The sequence below is a fragment of the Labrus mixtus genome, chromosome 22 (genome assembly GCF_963584025.1).
Source record: "Labrus mixtus chromosome 22, fLabMix1.1, whole genome shotgun sequence".
In the NCBI taxonomy this organism is placed as follows: Eukaryota; Metazoa; Chordata; class Actinopteri; order Labriformes; family Labridae; genus Labrus; species Labrus mixtus.
The window spans coordinates 4,182,468-4,204,654 of record NC_083633.1 but is presented as its reverse complement, the minus strand read 5'-3'; the positions used below and the strand labels follow the sequence as shown (position 1 = coordinate 4,204,654).

General features: G+C 42.2%; 1 protein-coding gene across 6 annotated transcripts in view; it reads right to left on the bottom strand.

Moving 5' to 3' along the window:
* The window catches only part of nav3 (neuron navigator 3), a 272,816-nt gene that overhangs the window by 209,768 nt on the left and 40,861 nt on the right, over positions 1–22,187 (bottom strand). The gene's annotated exons all lie outside the window — the stretch shown is intronic.

Here is a 22,187-nt window from a genome sequence, read left to right as displayed (position 1 = left end):
TATGACTTTCTTTTAGTCATTAAAGTACATAAAGAACAAAGAGATCCAAAAGGAGATCTTTCACTGATTTAGTCCCAAAATGTTAGCACACAAATGTGAGTGGAAGAAATAAAGAGCTTTAATAAAAGTTGAATATCGGATACTTCAGTGACGAAGATGATTAATAATTTTATGATTTAAACTCTGTGCTACTCCCTCTGGCAGCTCATAATTCTTTCCGGGACGCCTGTCGCCGAACGAGTTCTACATCTAAGAATGTGAGAGATGCAGAGACTTTTAATGGGAAGTCGAGTTGTTGTTTAAACTGAAAAATCTATTTCTCTTCCTTCTTCTACACTGACAGCTGCGTGCTCACCTACTGTTTTGTTTCAAACATCAAATAGTACATAATTACAGCTACTGGGTGACATGAAACAAGTAGTAGGACAATAAATATCTCATGATGTTTTCAAATTCTTTTATATTAGAGCGTCTTGCTTTTGGCAATAACTGTCTGACACAAAGCATGAAAAGGATTCCCCGCTAACCTCACACTTCTCACATCATCCTTAATATGCATGTTAGAGAAGAAGAAGAAGAAGAAGATAGAAGATAGTTTATAGATTAAGGCATCATACAGTAATATAGGTACTTGAAGCTAATGAGATCACACTGACATAAACTTGCGTCTGCTGAGTGAAAGTTGAGAGCGTTCAGAGCGACCAATCCACCATGACCCGGCCCCCCTACCCATAAAAACATGGATGTAGTCTCAGCGACACCACCCATTGGTTTATGAAGAAGAGTTTTGAAAGCCCAACAATGGCAGTTGCCATATTGGAAATGCAATCTCAACCAAACTTTCAGTCAACCTAGCAACAGGCAAAGAGATGGAAGTGAGGCGGGGCTTCAGCCTCCTGACAATCAGCGACAACGCCCCTAATTATGTAGAACTATAAACATGGTTCAAATGAAAACAGATGCATCCCTTGTCAGTGTTTTTCAAACCAGGCTGTTAAGATGTTCATTTCTTGTGCTGATGGGATTTTTGCAGCCAGCCAGCCCCAAGTGGACAATAGAGGAACTGCAGTTTTCCTCTTCCCCGGTTGGCTTCATTTTTTTCAACACGACTTCCTAACCAAGACCTTCATCATTCCTACTTCCTCGAGGCCTCCTGTGTCAACCATGAAAACAGATATGTCGACTTTGTAGCAGCTTCATTTCCTGCTGCTGATGCTTAATTTGAACACATCCAACACACCAGCAGAGAATGTGGGGTCTAGAAGTTGTAGTCATCCCACTTAGTTATGATTAAAATCACTTATAACATAGAAAGCAGAGCAAGCAGAGCTGTGCTGATGCTGAGGAGTTCAGACAGAAAACAAAAACACATCTAAAGGAAAGTTGAGTTTCTGGCCCTTTAAAGGCTGCTTTAGCCTCACAGTCATCTCTAACCAGCCCAGGCCTCCTCCTCTCCATGCTGCCCATGTAATCATCACACAGCCAGCACTACACACTACAGCTCCACAGTGAAGTGGTAAATGTCCTGCCAGGGAGCGCTGTCCAAACACTCAAGGCTCCCCGCACATATTCACAACTCAAACACCAATATTTCATCAAGCTTTGGCACTCGAGACCATACAGAGAGCTGTTTGTGAGATTTCTCCACGGGGTTCTGAAACGATCCCAGTAAACACTTCAATATTAAAAAGATGTTTGTGAGAGTAAAGACGTGGGACAACCTTTTTTTTGACACATGCTGGATTTTCTTATTCTACAAAGTTTGCAGAGATGAGAATTTAAATTTCCTTTAGGAAGAATTTTGGTGAACTCAAATACAATTTACCACAAGGTGACACAAGTCTGAGTAGCCTTAAATCTAAACTTTAGTTAATCTATTGTGACAAAGTTTGATTTTGACTCCAGTCTTAATTGAGACGTTAACAGGACTCATGTCTCTAAAACGTGGCGGAGCAGCCTGTTGGATAATCTTTTTGTATTGTCACTTAAACCTCTTAACGGCCGCTCTGTCTTTCACTAGAAACCCTAAGCTGCTTGATAAGGAAAGCTTTGTCCGGCCTGTGACAGACGGATCTCGACAGCTGCTGCGGTTTTCACCCGACTCCAAAACAGACCGAAGATGTGATTCACATTTGGCCCTGAGTGCAGATGTACACTGAATGAAGTTACAGTCACTGTGGAGGTTGATGGACTGTACTTCATCTGTATTCCCAAGAAATTTAATGCACTATATAATAAGAACATAAACTTTTATTTCCATCACCAAACTTTCTAAAAAAACTTCCTTCCAGACCTCCCTCACTAAGAGCCAGACAGCACCTGAGACACGGCAGCATGAAGTACAGAAGGGATCCTGTTACTCTGACTGTGCGGTTGATTCAAATTTCCACAGACAGCCATGAAGGAACATCTCGCTTCCTGCTAAGCCTGAATTGAGATTTTGGGACGAGGGAGCCCGTATAAAGACAGTAACTGCTGTACTGCTGCATGAAACTTTTCCTGTTATCCATGGCTTTAAAGGAGAAACAGCCACACAGGCAGGAGCAGCATGAGAGTGTTGAAGGCTGAAACCCCTCAGACATGCTAGACGCTCCCTGACTGTGTATGTACGGTGGCCGATCAGGGAAATCAAACGATTTCCGCTTGGAGAAACAAACTGCATGATCAATAACTTTGCAAGAAAGAACACATGCAGAAGTCCAAAACAAATGCAACAACGGAAATATGCTGCAAGTGAAGAATGATGCTGCAAAAAGCAGGAAAAACTGTGTTAAAACAAACTCGCTGAGTATACAATAAGCGGTGCAAATTCCAACATACACGCAAAACCCAGGAAAACAAATGCAACTCTCAATTTGGAGGAAAAGGCTAAAAAATCAGAAAGAAGGCAACTTCAAAAAAAACAAAAAACAATGCAAAAGTTCAAAACAAATGCAACACTGAAAATGCAGCAAATGAAAGAAAGTGCTGCAAAATGCCGAAACAACTGCAGGAAAAGCAAGCACACTGTGATCACAATAAACAAACAAATAAAAACACAAACTCAGGAAACAATGCAAACGTATCTGGAGAAAGTTCGGGGTTACTCTTCAAGGTTCTGAATTGTGTTGTTTTTCTCGAATGTTAAAATGTTTACAGAGCAAGAGATGAGATTTGAAGGGATATGTAACTAAAGATAAAGTGGTTCATATACATTTGTTTTGTTTCTTCTTTTTGCTTCCTGACAGAACTTAAACATCTGAGGATATTCTATAACTTAAACAGACTTCTCGGCATCTCAAATTAGAAACATTTCCCAAAGATTCCACTCATAAAACACTCCAATCCTTCATGATGGAATAGTCTGTTTTCCCCTTGTTTACCTCACACACACACACACACCACTCCTCTATAAAAGTGATCCTTTCTTTCCCGCTCTTTTTTTTTTTTCCTTTCTTGGAAGCCAGACGTATGCTTCTTAAAAAAAAGGCCGCCTCTCAGAAGTTTGTAAGCGTTGTGGTTTCCTTCAGAGAGTTCCTACATAATGAGAAGTCATAAAGCTCTAACTTTGAAAGAATGAGAACCGTCATAGAGAAAATAGAAATACAGACAAAACACAAAGCTGCTAAAAATGCTTGAAACAGAGTGATCAGTGCGTTCACATGGCTCTCTTACACATTCACACAGAGAAATGCACACCGCAAATTCAAACCACATCCCATCAGGGGGCAAGTAAACAAACAGGAGTGCAGGAGGATGAAGAATGAGTGTGTGAAGGAGAGTTTGCCGACAACAGCAGACACATCAGGCTGCAAGGAATTAAAACCAAAAGCTTGACCACATGCCTCTGGAGAGCTGAGTTCATCAGAGACCTGGGACAATGTTCTTGCAGCCACCTCCCACTGCCATACATCTGTCTCCTCCTCTCATCCCTTTACCTTAGAAGGGAGCAGGGACGGAGGATTAACAATTCTGCTGAGAGATAGAGCGTCAGAGTGAAGACTCTCCTGTCAGCAGTAGTGAGGCTTCCATCCAAATTTAGCTCAAATGCTGCTAATGCACACAAAGTTGCAGTTTAGTATGCATTCACTATACTGTTCTGTGAATATTAGAAGTTAGGTGCACTGATATTATTATCTTCTGGCAGTGATTCTTCTGTCAGGTTGCATTAAACCTTTGCAGAAGAAGATGATGAATCTAGATCACATCATCAAAAGTGCAACCTGGATGTGTTGTAAAATAACACTGATGTTGGAAACATGCTCTGCTTGTATCTGTACACACAGTTTTGGTCACAATCATGCATTGACAAATTGTTTCGACATGTATTTTTCTAATTTTTGAGGACACCAATTGTTTGTTTGTTTTCTAGTTCTTGTTGAAAATAGAAACAAAACAACAACCTAAACCCTTAGCCTTAAAAAATGCAGCTAATGCTGTAGTGCAAAAAAACTGCAGTTCCTGGAGTGTCCACTTGAAGGTGCCTTTTTTATTTGTTTCATTTTGGGGTGCTGGTGGCGCAGTGGTTGGTGCACGCTCCATGTATGGAGGCTGTGGTCTTCCGGGCGGGCGGCCCGGGTTCAAATCCAGCCTGTGGCTCCTTTTCCGCCATTCCTTTTTTCAGTCATTCCCCACTCTCTCTCTCTCCCTGATTTCCGGCTCTATACACTGTCCTATCTCTACATTAAAGGCACAAAAAGCCAAAAAATAAATAAAAATAACTCATCCATTTTAAATGTTATGAAGAATAAGCGTTATGCGTAATTAGGAGCGTGACAGAAACTGACTGACGGATGGGCGTGTTGTAGCTGTATGTCAGGAGGTTAAGGCCCACCTCAGCACCAGCTCTTTTTTCTAGATTGACCAAACTCATTCTGAGACATTTTCATTATGGCCGACACCACTGATGGGCGTCAAATGTCTGCTTCAGAAACTAATGTATGACGTCACTAAGACTACATCCATTTTTATATAGTCTATGATAAAAAACAGGTGCATGGAAACTCAGTGGATGTTTCTGGGAAAACAATCAAGTTTTATAAACCCGTCCTTCACACTTGTGCACAGAGCCAGAACAAAGTAAGAGGAGATAGGGAGAAATCTATTGTACCTATCGGAAGGTGGAGTACCCGGAGGATAAATTCAATTTTGGGTAAATTTGTTTCTAAAAGAGTCAGCTGCCTCTGCATCTGCCGCAGCTCCTGGTGGGAAACGGATCCAATAAAAAACAAATCTTCAGGGCTAGACGCTATCTATGAAGGTCAAACTGTATTTGCTTTTGATATGCAGAGTTTGTTTTATGCTGCATGGCGCATCGTGAAAGAGCAGCATTTACCACAGCACGACAATTCAGCTTCAAACACAGACTGACAAGGAAGTAAACAAAAAAAAACAGTAAACTCCTAATCTGTGCAAACCCTCTTTTCTGTCTGCAAACACTGCTCAAAGCCTCCATGAATGCATCTGAAAAGTATCAAACAACCAATAAAGAGAGAGTTAATAATCAAATTGGAGTCTGGCTCGTACCCCAAAAAAGTCTCATCCAATTTAAAATGTATCAAACACCACCAGTGTGTGTTTTTCTGCAGTTTAAACAGAGAGCAGATGAAAGAGCTGAGCTGGGAGAGAGAGGGGTGCTAAGCAAGTCTGGACATCTGATGAATCTTGGTGGGACGTCCCCATCAAGGTAAGGTAGCCGAGGAGCTTAAAAATCTGCTTATATGACAGTGTCAGTGATACCTGCACGCAGCAGGGTTCATAATATACAAACAGCGTTTCTTCCAGATTCTTGCGAAATCGTTTTTTTGCTTTGTTGAGCAGCAGCAGGTGAATATGCAAATTCTAGCAGAGAAGTTATTCAGCACTTATTCTGAGAGGCCACCGCCGCTGGAAGGTGTTTACTCTAAAGAGGGCCGACTGTGTGTCAGCTCACAATAACGCTGAGTCACTTTCTATGTGGTTCAATATGCCCACTTTGGAACAGTATGTGCTCCAAAAAATTGAGAAAATGTTTCAGCTTGAGGAAGCAGAAGCACATAATAGAGAGACACTTTATAAACTACAGTCTGCAACACCATTCAACATTCACTGTAAAAAAATTGTGGATTGTGTCCCCGCTGCCTTCAAATTTTAACTTGACTTATTAGTTGAAATAAATTTAGATTCATTCAAAACAAACACTCTGGTCTTTACTTTAACTTGTCATCGTTTAGTTAACTTAACTTGTTTTACGATTTAGTGTTTCCTTGTTGTTCATGGTCGAATCAGGGGCCTACTAGCTGTAAAGGGACAGCGTAGCCTTTTTGTGTAATGTTGTTACTGCAACAATCGATGGATTGTGTTGCATGGCTGTCAACAGGGATGGCACCATGTTTTTTTTTTTCTCCCGCTCCTGAGGAGGCGCTTGACTAATATGTAGGGGTGCTATTTTTGCACTTTATTTAAAAAGAAAACAAAACTACCAAAATACGCGAGGGGGGGCTAAACTGGGGCTAGACAGATTTGTGATGGGGCTACAGCGCCCCCCTGGCCCCCGTGTAGCGCTTGGTCGTACTGCCAATGGCTGGGGAGCATCCGCCTGATTAGCTAAGGCGGGCAGGAAAAATGTTTAGACTGTGAGCTACTTCCTGTGATTATTGCTTCCCCGTTTTTTTCTTTGTAACAAAGTTTCTGTTGAGTTATTGTCACATGTTCTGTGTTATAAAAACTGTCGACTGACACTAAGGAGAACGCATTGGAACCGAGTAAAGTGAGCTCGTCCACACCGCGGTGCAAAAGCAAGGCTGCAACAGGTGAGGTCTGTCTCCCTTACCTTCGCTTTGGCAGCCGCAAGCAATTATGCCACAGGTGGATTTTGGTGCCCGCTGTGCTGCGTCTGCATCTTGTTGCCAATCATACCTTGTTCTTGGTAAGTAGTGTTTTAACAGTTCAACGTATAACTCTTTGTGAATATTTGCTCTCTGTTTCTGCAGGGTGCTTTAAATCACTTCGTCTGTCACCTACCCTCCAGCTTTGGTTACAGGTATTAAAATGAATGTTTTAGAAATGATCTTGTTGCTGATGGTCTCGTTTGCTTATGTAGCCCATAAAGAGCCACCAGTATTCATTTCCTTTCTTATCCAACTAAAAACTCCTCACATGAGCTGAAAGAAGCAAAAAAGGATTGGCCAAATGTCACCTTCTGAACCAGGGTCATTTTCAACACAGTTTGTCAGCAGATCACCTCAAAACATACAAGAATCCACCTCAAGAGAGTTAGGAAAGTCCTGACGCAGCGTAAACAAGACATCTTAAGTTTGTATAAAAAGGTACGAATGTCTGTGATGCACACACCGCAATGTCCACGGTTCAAATCTCACCTTTTACCTTCAACCATCTTCTTTATCTGAGCTTTCTGACCGCACTCAAACATCAAAGAAACCCAATCTCTGAAGAAGCCAGCCTCCTGTCTCTGCATGAGCGCCGACTCACTGATCCGCTCACTTTCATGACTCCTGGAGTTCAGCCTGGCAGCCCTCCTGCGCTCGTTAGCCTCTCCTCTCCTCTCTGAGTCCCGACCGCTATGGGAAGCAGAGCCTCCGCTATAGACAGAGCCAAAACATCAGCAATAACGCCACCTTTAAGGGGTGCTGACTGAGCCCACTGACATCATAGAGACACACATGCTGGATGAGAAAACACACACACACACACACACACACACACTCACAAACATCAAGAACAAATTCCCTCGCTTCTCATACAAAAAGCAAACAAACACACATTGAATGCCCCCCCCTCATCTTGCCCACCCTCCTTCCTCTTCTTCTCTTTCGGCAGGCAGCATCAATCAGCAGAAGTCCTGTCTCTGTGGTGATGTTATCCTCCCTGATGCCACATTAAGTATCTCCCTCCTCTTCTCTTTTCCTCCTCTGCAGATCCACTCCACTCAGCAAACCAGAGATCCCAAAAAACGGTGCCAACAGAAACAGCCGGCTCGTACCCCAGAAGCAGATAAACTGCCTTCAACAGTCCTGGTCACAATGCAGTGACTACAGCTACGCAGGTGTTATTGGCAGAGGCTGCAGTGGAGCCGCTCGTCCTCTGGGGGGAGCCGGGTAAAAGGAGAAAGAAGAGATGCAGGAGTGAGAGAGGAGACGGGACAGAGGAGGAAGTCAAACTGTATTTAATCATCCACTCTCATTGAATGGATGTTAATGTATGGGCTCTTTAATCAGGGCAGCATTCCAACACTGTGGAATAAATTAAGCACTTAATTGTACGCGTATATACAATCACTCGGAGGACGTTTAGCTGTGTAATGCTGTTTGAAAGAGACTGGCAGGCAGAGACGTCTCCTCTGTGGCTCGGCTTGGCACGGGGTGCCGCTCCCACATCGCTCCTAAATGTAATTAAACACAACATAAAGCTGCATTAACTAAACGAGCGATGAGCCAATAGAATCAATGTGATGGAGCTTCCTCCGTTGATTCCCTGACTGGTCTCTGTCTCTGGGTCATGATGGAGGGGATAAGGACAGGATCAGACGTCAGCATCAGAGTGTCAATGTGAGTTTATGGAGCATGGGAGATAAAAAAAACAAAAAACAGACATCCACAGAAAGTGAAACTCAACAGAATGATCGTACTGACTGTGCTGTTATTTTTTACATGTGATCCCAGACTTAGCTCATTTGTCTTCTTAATGTGTAAAAGAACAATTATCACTGTACGCTTTAAGAGGACTATTCACTTTCACGTTGTCTTTAACGGCTCATTTTAAACAAACTTTGCAAATCCATGCTCATTTCCTTTGTGAGAAAGTCACATAAAACATAAAACTGACAGGTTATATCAAAATACTCCACTGTGATTCATAATTCAAGTCAGGTTTGTTTTCTCCATAAAACAATTTACACCCACAAGGAGACATTCTTAATATTCTGTCCCTTTCTAATCTACAAATATATTAAATCTGCAGAATTTAACATGCCCTCAATAAAGAAGTAAAATGTTCTTTTGAAGCTCAACAGGGAGCATCTCCACAGGTGACAAAAATAATTACTATCATATACAAAACTTAAAGAAACTGATGGCAAATTAAACCACACCCCACAGGGCAGCCGCTAAAGATTTTTTATTTTTTTTTATTTTGGGGGGGGATTGAGGCTCTGTCTGCTCTAATCAAAATTAGATTTGCACGATAAATAAAAGATAATGATAATACACTTATTGGTTTATTCAAAGGTCTGAAACTGTGATACAAATGTCAGGCTACCTCCTCAGCCACATTTGGAATCCAGGTTAAAGAAATCTATTTTTTTGTCAATTTTCAATCGGGTCCTTGGGGGGGCTTTTTCACTAGCTATTTTTTTTTTAGATACAAGTACTGCTGGGTACCACTGCTACAAGGAGTACCAAAGGAACATGTCAACAATGCAGGTTGAAGGTGGAGCAACATTTGGTCTCTTTGGGTGTCAGAAAGAGAAAACTCAAAATGCCAGAATTAAAGCTCAATATCAGTGTTTTATAAAGTAATTAATGTGTGATGTCATTGTGGCTGGATCCACTTCTCACCTTCAGTGTGAGGTGAGCACAGAGAAACGTTCCCCATGCAGCTGATACAGAAACAGTCTGTTAGTGCTATTTGTTAAATGGTGAGGGGTTTATGACATCACAGGTAAAGGTCTTGTGGTATCTTGTTGATGAGCACTTTAAGGACTTTCCTCAAAGTAAAGCTGGACAGCTGTGAATAAAACAACTTTCTCTGGACTTTTCCTGGAGATATCAGACTATGAACCTCGTTTGTTTTTAGTGATACAGATACAGATGAAAGATATCCGACGGACACAACTGTCAGTATCCAGCTTCAGCACATCACTGAAGCACCTGCAAGCCATTTCAACTGTAATTTTTCTTCCATTTCCTGGCATGAGTCTGACTCATCTTTATCCCGTCTGAACAATCACTATCTTTTCCTGCGAGCTGAATGGAGAGGCCCTCCTTCAGACCACCTAATCCAGAGGTAAATGCAGCAGGCAGCTTTCCAACATGGCTCCCCTCCAATCCAGCAAAAACACCCAAGTGGGAAGTTTACACAGACAATAAACAAATCATAACTCAAAGTTTCCTCGTGGCCTGCATGGCGCTTGTGAGGAGGGATCATCTTATTTATGGGACAATTTTCTCCACAAATGGAACGGCAATCTCGCGGATGTAGAGGGGATGAGCAGGGGACCACCTTTGTTGCCGTGCCAACAGTCAATGTGTTTATGGCTTCAGGGGTTAGTGGACATCTGTCCAACAGGGGTGAAGCAGCTCTACACACACAGTGATAAAACACTAATCAAATGGAAGAACAGATGTTAAACAGAAGAAAGACTCAATTTGAATAATCAATTTATGCACAACAGACTAAAACGGGGCTTAAGAAAACACGTCAGTCTACTTTTAATTCTGCTGAAAGAGAGCTGCTTTGACTCCCGAGCCAAAGTCTTACTCAACATTTCCTGAAAGCAGACTTGAGTGTGCATCACTGTTTGTGTTTTTCCAAGGAAAACTGATTAAGCATGTATGCTGCGTTCAAGGTCGTGCTGCATATTCAGCCAGCTGCATACATTTAAATCATTAATACATCATTGAGCTGCTCTATCCAAGGAGTCGGAAAGTCAGGTACTCGGCTCATGAGCAGCTCAGACTGTTCATGCACCAACATGAAGTAATGAGAGCCAAGTTGTACCCATGTGTTGACTCTTAAAGCTACAACCTGGTGATGTCTGCAATGTGAATGAGGTGATGTAGAAGAAAAACGTAGGCTATACTATACTGTAGGCTATTCAAGGTGGTGATAGAGGGCCATTAAGGGGTCAAATAATCCAAGCATTTTTTGGGGGGGACTTGTCCTTTTGTGGCTAAACTTCTCCTAACAAGTTATATGTTAACCTTGTTTGGTTTTGTATTTTAGAGGGGGGAAGAATCATTCAAATAAAACCTATAATACACTCTGACACAGGCTTCAAAGTTTAACTGAAACACATGCTGAAGGACTCCAAATGTTTTAAGGTACCAATGGAATCCATTTCCAGGAATCCTTTAGCATTTGTAGAAATTTCAATTCCAGTGGGCGCCGTATAGCCAAGAGGTCATGTTGCCCGCCGCATGTGCAGAAGCTATAGTCCTCAATGCAATGACCAAAGATCCAAATCCAACCTCGGCCCTGTGCTGCATGTCATCCCCCACTCTCACCTCCCAACAACTCCTGTCTCTCTTCAGTTGTCCTATCTAATGAAGGCAAACAGGTGCAAAAAATAACCAAACACTTCAATTTCAATTTTAACAAATGCTAAAGGACACCTGGGAATGGACTCCAAATGGGCACCTTGAAACAGACGGTGACAGTTTACATGAAAAAGACTATAAGAGGTACCCATCAGACCCTGAAAAGAACCTTTAATATATTCTAAAGAGGACACCACAACACAGTCCGAAAGGTACCTTAAAGCAGACATTTAATTATAAATATGAATAAGTTTAAAGGTTTGCCTTGAAACTGAAACTTAAAGGGATTTTAAAGGGCTTTTATTCAAACTCTCAAAGGTACCTTAAGAAAGACGGTAGGTACCCAAAGCCACTTAAAGTGGATAAACTGAAACAGAGCTGAAAGGCATCTTGATACAAACAGGGGGAGGCAAATATGAAAAGGGTATCTTAAAGTAGATGCTAAACAGATGGGGTTTTTTTCTTTCTAAATTTGGCAGAAAAAATAGTCCACAACTTCCCTCAGGTATCAAACAACCGCTGTATGAGTAGCAGGATCTGCAGCCCACAAAAAAGTGTTTATTTTTGTACAACTTTGCTGGAAAATCCAAAGCAGCTCTTTCTAAGTTGCAGGTTGGCACTCACCAAATGTCTTGACTAGGATCAGCAGATAACAGGAGGGAAGCACACGCTGCTTAAAACTGAAACATTCAGTCATCGTTTTCTCATGCCAAAATCTGCCAAGCCACTTTTATCATTTCAGGGGAAATCATAAGCAGAAAATGACATAATTGCACGGCTGGGACAAGTTTGGACACACAGTCCATGTTGGATGCCACTCGCACATGTCAGTCAGAGCTGAACGCTTGTTGTTCGGCAGGACGGGGAGGCCAGAGAGAGAAGAGAGGGAGGGGGGGGATAAGGTATGTTCAGGGAAGACATGACAGCCTGATGACATGAGAACACAAGTTCTCAAGTGAGTTTGTTGACAGAAAGCAGTAGGAGGAAATAAGTTAAGGACAGACTGATGTGTTCATCAAACTGGTGGCATTTAGCACAAAAAGAAACTAAAACTTATTATCCATCATGTTAATGCTTTAATATACCCCATCATTCTGTTTTAAAAAGTAAGCCTAACTGTCAAACACAAAGAACAACATAACCCAATATATACTGTATCAGTGCATCCATTTCCTGCCGACCTCAAACCCCAACAAAAGTAAAAATGGAGCAGCATTGCTGGAGGAGAAATTTTCCAAACTTCACCAACAAGAAACCCACGGCCTCTTCATTTCTGTGACTGTTTCAAGTTTTTTATGATGTCAAAGCATCAGGAAGTAGAAGTCATCCTGTGCATCCTCCAAACACAAACACCCTTCCTCTCTCATCCAGCAAACCTTGACCCCAAACCCAGAAGACAGAGGAGGACTAGATTTATAACAGCCCTGAACCCAACAGGTCATTTAGTTTGCACCGCTATAAAGGACAGACGAGGAGTGGTGAAAACTAAAATAAGACACAGAATGTTTTCATAATCTCACCGAGAAAACATTTTAAAGAAACTAATGGAAATTTGAGGGAGGGGCTACTACACAAGGAGTACACCAGAGGGGGTAGTTGGGGGTTTGTTGCCTTGTTCAAGGGCACCTCTGCAGCTCTTTGGAAGTGCCCTTACACCTCTCCAGCTACCAGACAGACTTTGATATTTTGTTCAACACTAAGACTTAAATCGGCGACCCTCCAGGTCCCAACCCAAGTCCCTACAGACTGAGCTACTGCCACCCCAAGGAAAAGCTACTGCGTGAAGAGTAGGAGTTATCGGCAGTCATCGTCACTGAAATGCTTTGGAAGTTGAAATAAAGAGGTCTTTACAGGAATTTACAGTCAACACAGATAACTGTCAGTAACTGCCTTGAATTTCCGTTGATTGGCAGTATGAAGGTGAGTCCCACTGGGTTTGAATTCAGCACAGACTCTCGACTTGGAACTCAAATTTTAAAAAGTATTTTCCTGCAGAAATCTGTATAATTTCTTCTCTTTTCTGTACTTTAATAAAGTAGACTCAAAAGTTGTTCCCACTGCTTTGTCAGCGATGTATGAATGTGTTATGATTAGTAAATACTGATGGACACTTTACATAGCAGCATCTTTAAAGAAGACTATAGAAAAGCGCTACAAGAGCTCGAGTTCACATCCAACATGTGGCTGCAGGAGCTGGAGAGCCAAGTGAATTATTGTACTAGCATGAAACAAATGATCAAAAAGCTTGCATTTGAAAGAATCAACATACTCCCCACATCCACAAATGTTTCTAATCTTCATATATTCTGACATTAAGACACATCATATATATTTATCATAATGTATAAACTTATATGAGCCGAGTTGTCCTATGACACAAGTTTTTGGAATCATTTGATTTGATCCCTGTTACTTAATGTCCTCCCCTCCACAGCATGTTTTATTACTGAGATAAAAAACACTTGAAACCCCATAAATACACTCATCCAGAGCCGTGTGTTCAAGCAATCATCTCTGCTCTTTGAGTACAGACTGCGACAGATGCTGAAGCAGTCACACACACACACACACACACACACACACACACACACACACACGCATGCACAAACATTTAACTGCATCCTCAGAGCAAGGTTTATGAGACTTTTGCTAACTCAGACACACGCGGTATCTCACCTTACCATGATTACCACAGCATGTGAGGCAGCGTCTGGATCGCTGGCTCTGTGGCCTGAGAGCCAGACGCTGCCACCATGAGAGAAGCACGCATATTTACACGCTGACAGCCACACACACAACGTCACAAACATTTTTAGCTCTCCAGTAGAGCTCGACTGATGTAATAGTTGTCCATTAATAGTAGCTTGTGTCGGGTTTATTAGATACATATTAATGTATAGGTTGATGTAAAAACTTCATCACTGTATCTCCTCTCCACTCCTCTCCTCTCCTTTCCTTTCCTTTCCTTTCCTTTCCTCTCCTCTCCTCTCCACTCCTCTCCTCTCCTCTCCCCTCCTCTCCTCTCCTTTCCTCCTCTCCTCTCCTCCTCTCCTCTCCTCCCCTCTCCACTCCTCTCCTTTCCTCTCCTCTCCTCCTCTCCTCCTCTCCAAGAAAGAAGCCTTGTAATAATGTTTGAATTGTGATTTGGCTGCAAAATCAGGCGTGCACAGTTTCAAAGAAATACATTTTTTCATTCTAGCTTAAAACTTCACTGCATCAGCTGTTATGTCATTATTGGTACATTTTCCCCCCAAAAAAATGGTTGCAGTTTCAGTTCAGGCAAAATCACAAATATCCTGCTCACTGTGCTTTATAAAAAAAACGAATCAAAGCACAAATACATGAAAAACAGGAAAATATTATTAGTTATCACTGGATTCAGGTGAGCGTTGGTAAGTTGAGTTAAAGCATGAAAAGAAAAACCACATGTAGCTCCAGCAGCTGTTCTAAAAAGCCAGCAGATATTTGTTTGACATTCAGACTCTCTGAGGAGCCTGCGGGCAGCGCCGTGCTAATTAGCTGCTTAGCCACTAGCTTGCAGGATGAGCTCCCTCCACAGGGTAAGATCACTGCAACACAGACACTGCATCACCTCACCGTCGTGGTATAGGGGCCCTAATTGAAGGGCCTGTGTTGAAAATAAAAACTTCTCCGGCTCGGGGGATCACGGCCTTAACAAGCGCCCTGAGGCTTCCGGCTGACACACATCTATTCTGGGAGGCTGCAGGGATATGTAATCATTTCCTCAGACTTCTGTAGGCCCCGCCCACTCCAAACACACACAAACAAATCAGGAGAAGTAAACCGTGTCATTAGCTATCTCTGCAGTGAAGAGCCAGAAATATACGCTTACAGAGGCACATAAACAGGTCCTTATCGTCTCCCTGGAGGGTTCAAATTATTCCCCAAACGTATTCCAACAAAAACCAAATCAGCAGGAGATGATCTGTGTTTGTGTGACTCACCACTGGCCTGTAAGGATTAGTCACACTTCCTCGGAGCGTCTGACAGGCTTACTGTTCATTAACTCAAGATGAGTCAGCTGCTGAGTTGCACTAGTTGTGGTTGGTTGACATTACAGATCCTGATTTGGAGGCACTTTCACTCACAGGAGCTGCTGGCACTTCGAGCAGCGGCTGCCTCTCGGGCCAATAATGAGGACAAAACTGAGTCTAAACAACGTGGTAAACACAGAAATAATAATGCAAGGGGGTTTGTAATCAGGCCTGTGCAGATGGGAGGTCAAAAGGTCGGAGTTTTGTAGATTAATAGACACATTTACAGCGGGAAGCTTATGGTAAACACAATGTTTTAAAACCTACAAAGCAATCAGCGCTCTGCAAACTGCTAATATCTTGATCAGGTATCGGCCCCATTGGACGTATCTGGTCCTTGTTTTTTTTGTGCAAAAAGCCCATTCATATGCAGCACACAACACATGTCTGTTTGCTTTCAATCGGGGCTGCCATCTGCTTGTTTGAGAAACAAATTAATGTAGATCGCTGGATTAATGGGTTTTTGATTGGGTGCCGGCCAGACCGCCAGGAGCCAGGGCCGCTCTAGTATTAACAAGCCTCTCAGAGGACGAGGACAGGACGACGACACTACGCCCAGCCACTTAGCAAGGCAGTCAGACTGCTAAAGGGCTGATTGTTTTGTTCACTATCGACTCGTGGAATCTGGGCAGAGTGTTTTTGCTTCAGTAATAAACACATGATGGGGCTTCAATAGGAGCGGGTGTCAGTAGTTTAAAGAGGATGGTTTCACTTTGGACAGAAGCTGATTAAGAAAGAAAGACAGTTTCTTTTTCTCCTACAATGTGTCTTTTTCAAACTTTGACGTCATGCTCTACCATTATGTTATATTACATCATTGCCATCAGCTTTGTTTTGGCCAGAGGGATATTGTCGGTTCACCATTCTCAGCCCCTCCTTCAACCGTACAACCTGCACTCAGCTGCTAACCCCTCAGCCTCAACCTCCACCCATTCCCTACAACTATCACCTTTCACACAAATACATCTAACCCATCCATAGATTTATATTCATACAGTACACCACCCTGTCCTTCATTCTAACGACAAGCTTAAAAGCCTTTAAAAAATCCTTCCTCCTTCCTTCCTTTCTCATTTGTTTTGTGTTTTTCTTGTCTTTTTTGTTTTATCTGTTTGTGATGTTTTTTCCTAATTTGTTTAAGCCCTGTCATCTAATTACTGCCCAACTGTTTTCACCTTTTTCACAATAAGAAAAGTGAGGGACAAGTCCACTGTGATATTTATGGTCTTGGTTTTGGTCTCGACTCTGCCTCTATCAAATGTCTTGGTTCTTGTTTCGGTCTCGGAGCACTCTGGTCTCGGGTATGTCTTGATCTCGGTTAATGTGGTCTTGACTACAACACTAGTGTCTTATCCTTGACTGCTGTTATTTCCTTTTATTTGTTTCTACAGAAAAGTGATGATGTACTTATTATCCAGAGATTCCCTTTAACGTCACAGTTTATCCACAGATTCAGTTTTAGTTTTCTTCTCTGTTTTGATCACTGCTGGGAAATGTGCAGTTTTATATTTCAAGGATAATACAATAACCACACATGGTAAGAGCATGCTTTGATCATGTGAGATTTAAAAGTTATTCTACACAACAAAACTGCTCCTTGTGTTCATGAGTCATTTGAAAAGTCAGAGGTCATAGATCCTATAAAATCACCTCTAGCTCGAAGAGAAAACTGAAGCCAGTCATATGGGGATTAGTCTCCCCTTAAAGATAAAAAACACAACAAACAACGAGCACTACTTGTTGATCCACTCTGAGGCAAAAAATGTTTTCCACACAGTGACCAGCAGAGGGCTCCACCACACTGATCCTCAGCCTGTTCACCCAGCAGGACAAACAACAGAGTCTGTTCTTTTGTGGAGCTTCTGGCTGCTGAAAAACAAGCTTGGGGTCCGTATGAATGAACTTAATGAGTCAGTCAAGGATCATCTGTGAGTCTCTGATGGAGAGTGAAAGCCAGAGCGGCCAGCCACTTCAAACACAGGATGGCTTTGGCTCTTTGGTTTGTAATGAGGCATATTTCCCTGTTTTCTCTACAGCCATAACATATCAACCAAACCCCCCTCGTCCACATTCTGAACGAACAGATACTGACGGCCAGAATGCACCAAACACACCTTTAAACTGCTTCAAAATTCACTCTCACGATATGATAAACTTTATTGTCCCCTTAGGGAAACTTGTCTTTGACTCTTAAGAGTAGGTTAGATAAATATGTATTTTATTTAATCAAATCCCTCAAAACCACTTGTTTTCTAAAAACTGGGGTAATGGTGAGTTGTCGTTTGTCTTATCATGATCCAAAAGCAGAAAAAAAATAGACAAAGCTAAACGGGACATTGAAAATGCAGATTACAGGCAATTTTGTAAGCAATTGTAATTATTCAGGCTGTAAAAAGAGGAGTCGTCCATGAGTTTGATGATGTCATCTTGGGTGGGTGTTTCTCACCTTGGCAGAGTCTAACAAAGAGTTAAAGGAAGAATGTGTGACCTTTCACACATAGCAGAGTAAAGAAAAAAAATCCTCTGTAAATATCTCTCTGAGTCATGACTGTGTACAATGAGTGAGAAGCTCGAGTCTCGCTGGCTGTGTTGTTGTCAGAGCCGTGTTTACATGGACGGGACGGCCGGCTCCTCCCCTTGTGTTTAAAAGCTGTTTAAATCAAGAACTAGAGAGAAGAAGAAGAACATACTCACTGATTATTTGGATGTCATGTAAGCCACTTTTAGATCACAGTAAACTTACATGTGACATGTTACATGTGACGCTACGAGCTAGCTAAAGAGTGCTAACATTAGCATGCTAACACAACAATGCAGACCACAGGCAATTACAGCTCCAGCAAAGGGCAATTTTTCTCCACCGCTTGTGCTAAACTCCATCATGCAAACATGAGTGGACGGGGGTTGGAGGTGTGTCTCTGGAGGAGAGCGGAGGCTTCAGTATGGAGGAGGCGTGGCCAAACAGCAGTTTGTTTTGGTTTCATGCTGGTGCTCAAGGGCGACATCTACTGGATCATTCATTCATCCTTCAATATTGAGCAGAGACAGAGTTTGAGCCTTAAAAGGGACTAAAAGCTAAAAGTATTTTCTTACCATCCTTTGACTACCTGTAGCTCACAAGTATCCTTTCTCTACAGACTGTCTTTTATTCATTTCATTTCATTTCCTTAATTTAATACCAAACCTTCTTTAGTTCAAAGGAAATGTGAACAGTTACAGCCGGAGGCAGTGAGAGGTCAGACAACTTAGCTCTAAAACAGCAAGACATGTGGCATTCATTGCAAGCAACAATTGTTTTCCTTAATGATCTTCCACACTTAAACTGTATTATGAGCATGCTTTAGATTTCACACGGTGCACTGTAACCAGTTTTATATTTAGAGGAATCATTTGCATGTTATTCTAAGTTTATGCCCACACCTGGTGCTTGTATGACCTCAAAACACACAAACTCACTTTAAGACATTTTATTTTTAACTTCTCCATTACGCGTCTCTTCACAGAGTTGGTAAATAAGATTAATTGGATTAATGGCTTTATTGAATTAAAGTCTGGCTCATCACAGCGCTTTCTTCCCCGCTGTGCGTTTCCCTGCCTGAGAGTCATCTGAAACTGTCTGCACACCAATAACTTCCATGACCTCATTGACCTCCAAGCACACATCTGCAGTCATTAATTAATGCTAAGACGAGTACGCTGCATAGTTGAACTGAGTGAAGGCAGAGAGAGGTGCGTGTGTGTGCGAGCGTGTTGCTGTGTACGAGAGAATCAGTGGGGAGATTGGGGTCGTAACCTGCAGAGGTTAGGATGTCTAATGGAGCTGTCTTCAGGGACTTTGCTTGCCAAGAGTCTCCTCCTCTATCAGCATGTGCACAGAACTCATCGTTAATGCTTAAATCTACATGAGCATAGACTGGACAAACATTATGTCACTTCACAGTCCTTTTTTAACTTCACAAAGCTTCATAGTAAAGTTCAATGTATCCTCAGTGTGAAGCCAGAACCCAACAACAAACCAGAAGCATCCTGCCCTAAGTACAACATATTCACAGATAGATGCACACGCTGCCAAGTACATGGGCATGATGCCAGACTCCCACACAATCCCATTTCACAACCTTAACCTGCCATCAGCCAGTAAATAAACTCTAGCACAGTACCAGTTCAGTGCTGGCTCCAGTAGAGGGACCTGCACACCACAAACATTTGTCTCCATCCTTAATTGGCTCATTACAGTCATAGTGTCATTAATCCCTGGTGGTGTTAACTGTCTGGGAGCTCAGTCAAACACTCGTCTTTGTTCATAGATCTGATGTCATTGTGCATGACAGAAGCAAAACTAGCTGCTAATTGCAGGCTTATGATGAGCCACTCACTAGGGTTTAAGCAGGATAAAAGCTAAATCCTTATCTTTATTGCATCCTGGGTCCATATAGTGTAGGCTGTCCTGTGTTGCATCAGTTACCCAGTTCCTGTACATAAATGGTTTGACTTTCACTGATCTCATCGCCTCTCTCATTTTTCTCCGTTAACCACTTCCAGCTCATCACATGCAGCAACTACAGACAGATGACTTATAGCTAGGTATGCCACTTCCTGCTAGTAACATTGTTCCTGATGTTGAAGTCAGGTGATGCAGTATGAAGAGTGAAGATGACAGAGTGGGAAACCAAGGGTTAATTGTGTTTCTTGTTTAAAAGAAGTGACTTCCTAACCCAAGAAACAAAATGTAAGTTAGATAGCAACATGACACGGTATGACTGTTTGCATTTATTCAAAAACCCTGCAATATAAACAAGAGAATGGAGAAGAGCAGCATGGCGAGCAGGAAACAAAAAGAAGAAATTTCATAATGTGTAAAAAAGAAAATCCCACCTGGCATGCACACATTGCAGGTTATAAATGTCATCACATTCTCCCACTCAATGGTGGGGAATTTATCGTGAGTATCAACTGCTATGTCACCCCGACTTCTTGCAGAAATTGTATTGGGTGGGCCGAGAAAAGTTCTGTTTGTTCACACATGCAGCTCTTCATGAACATGTCTCAGGAGTTTTCTTTTGTGCATGTGTGAATATGGCTTAAGGCTGCCTTATTTGATTAGATCTGAGTGCATACTGTACCTGTTGAATTAATTTTGGTTAAACCAGAAACAGGAGTCGCAGACGTTTCTGCAACACTCCTTATAGTGACTAATCATAACCCCAAAAAAAGAATACCACCCAAAATCAAAATGACATCTGTTCACCCCAGACTCAACCTCCCCTCCAGACAGAGTTCCAGTAACAGTGCTTCTTATGCAACCCGCCATCAAAGAGTTACACAGACTGGGTATAAAAAACATGGGTTGAATAACACCGCGGTTAGTTTGGCTGCTTGTATCCGTCAGCTGTGACATTTACTGTAAATGTAGAGTGGATGTTCTACACATCTGGGGCCAGGGGTCTCTGACTCGGCCCTGAATCACAGGTGAGCTGCTGCTGAGTCACACAATCCAGCAGAGTGTGTTTTCACTATCTGGATGTGTTTCCTCCTCTTCAATCGCTAACAGACTGTGAGTCGCTCATTCTTACTTTAGGAGTCACTTCTGCTGTTATTCTCGTTTTTTTCTCCTCCTGTCATTCCTCTCCTTTCTGTTGATTGATTGCTCCGTCGTGTACGTGTTGATTAGTTTTTTGTGTTTTGATGACAAAGGGATTTTCTATTGAGGCCATCAATCATGAACTACTTCTGTTTCTGCTAATATGACTGCTGCTATTGCTTCTGCAGCTACAAGGGCTACAATGTTATCCAAGTGATTAATCTATTTGTCACTCCATCAATTAATCTTTCAGTCTATAATAAACTGTCTGAAAACTGAGTAATCCTATAGCTTATTTTTTCACCTTTGTTTTTGTTCTTTTCATAACAGGCTGTAACATGCAGCTGTTACAGCACAGGTTAGAGTTCACTCGCTCTGTGCTCTGTCAGGATTTCCTTCTTTTGCCTTTTCTGAAGAAGTGACCTGAATAGCTGCATCGGCCGACAGGGAAACAGGCCTGCCTTGACAGATGCATGGAGACTGGACACACTTTTACCAACAGTGTTTTTCCTATTGATGCCTGGAGACATAAAGCAACAGGAGGGGGGGGGGGCTCCCTCTCTGCATGTCAGTCTCACACACATGGCCTTGCACTCTTGCGGTTGGTACACACAGCTACAAAAACAAAGCCCAAAGAAAGGAGAGAGTGTGTGTGTGTGTATTTGTGTGGATGTGTGTGTGTGTGTGTTCAAAAGGAGAAAATAAGGCAATAGGTAACCAAAGGAAATGAAGAATGTGTGCCCAAAAGTAAATCACCTTTTTCCATTGCCTGTGCAAGAGGATGTAAATGTGACAGAGGTGTAATGGTGGGAGGAAGTGGTTCTGCTGCTCTGTTACAGAGGCGAAAAGGTGTAACTATAAATGTCAGCATTTAAACGTTAGCAGTGCTATCAAGGCCAGCCTTCGATCCTCCCTGCAGGTAAACGTCCACATTCCTGTGCTAAATGTGGAGACGCATTTCTTCAGTAGAGATGCCAGTTCAACCTGACAAATCCAAAAAAAAAATGATCCAAAGAGTTTTTAGATCCAAAGACTGCCAAGATGTCATCCTTGCACTGTTCTTATTTACATCAAGGTAGTAGAGCAGGAAGAGAAGGCCCATTAACTGAAGCTACAGCCAGTGTGTGGCTAGTGTCCCGGCTAGTGGCAGGCGGTTGTGTTGCTGTTTGAGCATAACATTTGATTGGCAGCGAGAGCCGTCATATATAAACATGAATCATTTGACTAGTAATTCTGATGCAGATTAGTGAGGGTGATGTTCAACGGATTAGGTCGACTAAACATGCACACCCCTATTTTTAAGCTTCATTAGCCAAG